General features: G+C 46.3%; 1 long non-coding RNA gene across 1 annotated transcript; it reads left to right on the forward strand.

The window, feature by feature from the left end:
• LOC109948970 lies at positions 4,928–5,936 on the forward strand. Its single transcript, XR_002271454.1, has 4 exons — positions 4,928–5,127; positions 5,224–5,344; positions 5,533–5,630; positions 5,723–5,936. It is a non-coding gene; the product is annotated as an uncharacterized LOC109948970 (long non-coding RNA).

A 6,401-nucleotide genomic window follows, 5' to 3' on the forward strand; every position in this document is an offset into this window, starting at 1 on the left:
CCGCACATCCCTGCCGAACCTCTGACACCGATTGTGAGTCCTTGGCCTTTCGCACAATGGGGACTGGACCTGATCGGTCCAATGCCGCAGGGCAAAGGCCAGGTGAAATACACGGTGGTTACCGTTGACTACTTCACCAAATGGGTAGAGGCCGAACCTCTGGCAACTATAACGGCAGCAAGAGTGGAAGACTTCGTCTGGACTCACATTTGTTGCCGGTTCGGTATCCCGTATGCGATCATTACCGACAGCGGCAGGCAGTCCGATTCGGAACTCTTCAGGCAATTTTGCACCCGCCTGAAAGTCAACCTGTTTTTCGCATCACCGGCGCATCCCCAGTCAAACGGTCAGGTGGAAGCAATAAACAAAATCATCAAGAAACTATTGAAACGGCAGCTGGACAAAGCCAAAGGAGCCTGGCCAGAAGAGAACAAAAATCTTACCGAGGCCTGAAGCTGGAAGGCGCGTTCGGCCTCCTCCCGAAGAAACTTCTTCGGCAGCTCGTCGATCTCCGGTAGCTCCATCTGAGAGCAGAGGATCATATGGTTGACGAACTGCACCGTCTTCGCGGGGCAGGTGATCGTGACGGCTTCGGACGGACCGTCCTCGTCCTCCACCGCAAGGACGGCCCTGGGTACCTCCGATTGCCGGAGGCGTTTGGAGACCGGCTCAGCCTCCAGGTCGACCATCTCTGGCCGCTTACCGGCAGCCTTGGAGGTGGCGGCCTCGACGTCCCGATACCTCGGAGCGCCGACTTCATCAGCAGGGCGCCTCGGAAGAGGCTCGGCATCAAGCTGTCGAAGACGCTCAGCGAGGGTCTGATCCTCCGGATCCACCATCGCTTGCCGAACGGAAGCTGCCTCAGGCTGTTTCTTCTTTTTCTTGCCCTCCAGGCCCATCATCAGGCGCCTCCTAGAGGACTCATTCATCTTCTTCACCTCGGCAGCCTTCCTTGCGTCCGTCACTGATCAAAAGAGTTTGGTCAGTCGGCAAGCCAAAGGCCATACAAAAAAAGAAGAAGAAGGAACGATATACTTACTCTCGGCAGGGTTAACAAGGCCGGCTCTGATGAGGTTGCCGGTGAAGAGGAAGCGTGGATAAACTCGCTCGGCAGCAGGTACTCTCAACCTCACTCTGTCGAGCTGCCGGATCTCACTCGGCTTGGGGCTCGGCTGCTTGAGTTTGCCTGTCAAACGAAGAAAAATTAATAAAATACAACAAGGGAGAAGAGAAGCCAGCCTACCGATCGGTAGTTCGAAAACCTACCGGCAATCTGGAATGTCGTGGGGACCGGGAAGCTAGGGGGTGTTCCCGATGGCGATTCCCAATCACCGGAGAGCAGCACCCGCCGATTCCTCCACGACTTCTGAGAAGTCGGCACCGAGCTGATGAAATGCCCCCGCTCGGAAGCCTTCAGGCAATTCGCCTGAACCCAGCCGCCGTGATCGGCGCTCTTGGACTTGGTGACGCTGTACAAATACGAGAACTGCTCGTAGGAAGGCTCCCCCTCCTCGGCAATCCCGAACGCAGCGATCACCCCCATCAAGGCCACCCAGAAGTTGGGGTTGTACTGGCCGGGAGCGTACCCGATCTGGGCAAGGATCTTCTGCACTGCAGGTTGCAACGGCAACCGAACCCCTTGCAGAAGAACGTCGGTGAAGAAGGTCACTTCACCGTTCGCTGGGTCGCTGAGGGATTCGACGGGGCTCGGTATCCTCATCCTCACCAAGTCCGGAATGAGGTACTCGGCCCTGATCTTCTCCAACTCCCATTCGGTGATCTTATTGGGCTCCAGGTAGTCGACCCCGAACAGAGTCTTCTGGGGCACACCCACCGATACCCTAGGCGGCCCTCGGTGGACGATGGTTACCCTCGGCCGGGAGGGACCGGCAGTGCCCTCACTACGACCGGAGGTGGAGGCCTCAGGCTGGTGCTCAAACGACCCGACACGGGTACCGTCCTTGTACACCGCGGCCAAGGGTAGCGGTTGCCTTGTCATGAGCCCCTTGCCGATGCCATGGGTGGGAACGGAGTTCACCTCCTCACCGAATAACTCGGTATCGGTGTCTTCTCCACCCTCGGCGTCGAGGCTCACGGCACCGCTGGACGTATCCCAGCCCGAGGACAATTCCCCATCGAAAGCGTTGGGCTCACTGCCGAACGGCGACTCGCTATCGGACATCTACAAAACAGAGAAAGGGATACTAAGGCCCATGCCACACTATCCTACCGATACCTACATCGCTACCTATAGCCACTAGACTACCGAAGGAAAATCCTATTTTACGATCGGCTAGCCTACGCCATAAGGAGACATACAACCAAATAAAAAGAGAGTTGAGGGTATCGAACGGTATCTTACCTTGAGTAGTATGGGATGATTGGATTACCGTTCACTCTCTTCAGAAATCGCCTCGTGTGCCGAGAACCGCGCTAAAAAATGGCCTGGATTGCCGTTCACCCACTTCGAAAATCGCCTACTCAGAGCTCTCGCGCTAACTCACAATTGCAAAGTGAGCCTTACGCCCGGAGCCATCTCTATTTATAGGGAGAGAGGTGTAACGGTACGCCTCGAAAGACTAAACGGCTCATCAATGCACCGTCAGAAGTGATTTCGCTAGCCACGCGTCACCTGATGAATGGCGCCGCAGACTGCACGCCAGGCACGGAAGACGAAGCGCCTCTCTGCCCCTAAACCCTCTCAGCATCAACGACCCTTCGAGTCCCAGGCCAATCTCCTCAGAACGAACCTACCGAACGGCAGGTTATCCTCCGAACCGCCATGGAGAACTAAATTCCCTTCCGAAGGACCTTCGGAAGAGAACTTGGGGGACTACTGTTTATACCTGAAATAAACGGCCTATGATCACTGAACACGCGGACAGGATCGACGTTGATCACAGAGCCTCTTCGGCATGCTTCCTACCGAAGCCATCTATCTTGGCCCTTTTTACCATTGGACACATGTCATGCTCCCAATCCATGCCCACAGTCCCACATCGGAAATATGAGCACAGCGTACACCTCCCAAGGCCTATATAAGGAGACCCCTATCCCCAAAAAGAGGGGATCAGAACTAACGGTACGCTATCGATTGATCTGTCAGTTATCTTTACTAAAACCGTACTAACTAAAGCATCGGAGAGCCTTCGGCCGGTACCACACCGGTACCCCAAGGACTTACCGAACGTGACCTTTTGTAGGTACTTTCCCTTCTGCAGTAGAACATCTACCGAGGACAGTCACCTACCGAAGGCCTAAAATCACTAAGTTGACAAAATACGTGCAGAACCATTTTTTCGCATCAACAAGCATTATTTGAAGGCATGAGGAAAAAGGTTTTGAGATTGTTTCCTCAGAGAATGAAACATACTAGAAGGATACAATATGAGTAGGGAAAGAAGCTATGAGGATATAAGGATAAAACCAGGAACGAGGTTGCATGAGATGGTGAAAAACATAAAATTCACGTACATTGGGAACTAAAGTAACAGACACAAATATCCAAAACCAATGTTGGATTCATGGAGACATCCAATAAGTGGAAGATAAGTTCATGTTCTTGTGAGAATGTGAAGAAATATGCCACATTGGAAAGTTAAGAAACTAGCAAGGGCTTATAGGGAGTTAGCTACTCCCCTCATTGCCAATTAGTTTTCGGGCGGAATGTTAACTTCCTTCATGGTATCAGAGCAACTCAAAGTCTAACAACTCAAGTTGCACTATTTCCTCTTGACTAAGATCAATGTTGACTTTGTATAGAGTTCTTCCAAGTGATGTTTTTTCATTGTTTTTAGAAAACGATTTGTTTTAATGTGGAAACAGTACTTTCTGCGGAACCTGGATTGGCTCTCTCTGGTCTTTAATGTACTTTTTTGTTTAAATTTTTTAAACAAAATCCGTTCTGCAAAGATTTCTTGCCACAACCAGCTTCAACAGTCCTGAGATTAGAGGGTGCAGCAGAGGGTAATACTGCTGCTTTGGTAACAGAACTCACCACTTCTATTATTTCCTTTGTACTTTTTTTATCTTGTTAACAATTAGTGTAAAAAGTGCTTGTTTTATTTGAAGGAGAAGTTTGAGATGAGTAAACAAAAAATAAAGAAGATGTTCAACAATGTTGATCTCTCTGTTTCCTCACATGTTACTGCTTGGGTGGCCATGGTCCCTTCTCCAAATTCCCTGAAGGATCCTTTTTTTCCCTGAATGCCTAAATTGGTTATTGGGTAACCAACACCATGATGGTTCATGGGGTCCTCATAATTTCCATCCCTTGTTAAAAAAGGATGCTCTCTTGTCTACTTTAGCATGTATCCTTGCACTAAACCGATGGAGCGTTGGTCACGAACAAATAAAACAACGGTATGTCTGTTTCTTTTGCTAAGTTTCCTCCAAATAAATGCTTGCATTATAAAGGATTACCCTCTCTGAGTCTGTCTTGCTTTTCTAGGACTACATTTCATTGAGTCAAATTTAGCTTCAGGAACTGATGAAGAGCAATAATCGTCTGTTGGATTTGATATAATGTTCCTTCTATGATTGAATCTGCAATGAATTTGGATATGAATCTTCCCCTGCGAGGATCAACCCTAGATGCTATATTTCAAAGGAGAGACTTTGAGCTTCAAAGGTACATTTCCTTGCTTTTCCCTCGGTTTATGGTTGGTCCAATTTCTCGGTAAAGTTCATTTAATATTATTATTTCTTTCCATGACTTGGCTAATCAAGCCACCTAGCTCAAATCTGTAGCTACTGGTTTGGCTTTGTTTATTAGAATCTTCGAAAATGTAGTTTTACCAGGGGTGATATACATGATAGTGACACTTGTATCAGTTCATATGCAATTTAAAGTCATGGAAATGCCATGAATTAAATTTATTTATTGCTTCCTTAACTATCATAAGTGAAAGCATCTATTCCGAAACTCAGAGGGATGGAGAGCCTTCCTAGCATATACTTCAGAGGGAAATGGAAAGTTTCAGGATTGGGATACGGCCATGAAGTATCAACGGAAGAATGGATCCTTGTTTAATTCACCATCAACCACAGCTGCTGCTTTTACTCACCTTAAGAATCCCAGTTGTCTTACGTATTTACGCACACTCTTAGAAAAGTTTGGGAATGCAGGTTTCTCCCTCCATGCATGTCATTAGTTTGCTAGCAGTGGTTACTAGATTAGGATTGATACAGTTTAACTCATTATTTCCAATTTACTCTTTTCAGTCCCAACAATTTATCCTCTAGATAACTATGCTCGCCTTACTATGGTTTCCAGTCTAGAAAGTTTGGGTATTGATCGACATTTCAGGGAGGAAATTACAGGTGTACTGGATGGAACATACAGGTAATTAATGTTCCCTAGATTAAGTTTCTATATTCACCAGTAATGGGGTTTTTGGTGTAACTTCGAAGTAGAATATTGGATTGCTGTTCTGTTCTGTTAAGGGGTAATATTCTTAAGTGAAGCATTAATTTAGATATTTTATTGGTTCTCATCCATGGGGTAGCATGACATTAGTCAACAAACTGCAGATTCTGGCTGCAGGGAGATGAAGATATATTTTCAAATGCTGCCACTTGTGCAATGGCATTTTGACTCTTACGTGTTAATGGATATGATGTTTCTGCAGGTATTTTTCCATCTAGGTGCCTAGCTTGGTCTTTATCACTTCCTTTTGACAGAAACTATGTAATTGATTTATATATGCTGTCTTGTACGTAGATCCATTAACTCAATTTTCAGAAGATTGCTTCTTCAATTCCCTTGGAGAATACTTGAGGGATGTTGGCGCTGCGTTTGAATTGTTTAGAGCTTCAGAAATCACCCTACATCCTGATGAATCAGTTCTGAAGAAACTAAATTATTGGACACGTTGCTGTTTGCGAGTCCTTACTTAGTTAGGATTTTGGTTATTTACCCATTTATCTAGTCCTATTATAATTGAGATTTATTTCCTCTTGTAAATTATATTTATTTTCTATTATAATTTGGATTTATTTTCTATTTTATTTAGGGTTGTACTTTTTTATAAATACCTCTATATTGGAGAAGAATAAAATATGAGCATATATGAGCATATATAAATATTTGTCCTACTTTGTTTGACTTGGTATCAGAGCCAGGTTCTCTTGTGACCTGTGCTTACGTTCTTCTTGCAATTTAAGTGCTCTCCTCCCCTCCTCTTCAAGTGGGGGAGGGAGAGTGAAAAAAGGGATATGTTTCTCTTTCCTATACCTTATCTCTCTCAAATGTGTTTGTTGCCCTATTACCTTGACGTATTCCCATGAAGAAATTGCTTATTTCTTGGCTCCGATGACCCCTTCTTTTCAGGGGGGAGAGGGGGAGTGAAGAGAAGTTGTGTTTGCATGAATTAGCTAAAGTTGATATGGAAGAATTTGTC

Source organism: Prunus persica, chromosome G4 (genome assembly GCF_000346465.2).
Source record: "Prunus persica cultivar Lovell chromosome G4, Prunus_persica_NCBIv2, whole genome shotgun sequence".
NCBI lineage: Eukaryota > Viridiplantae > Streptophyta > Magnoliopsida > Rosales > Rosaceae > Prunus > Prunus persica.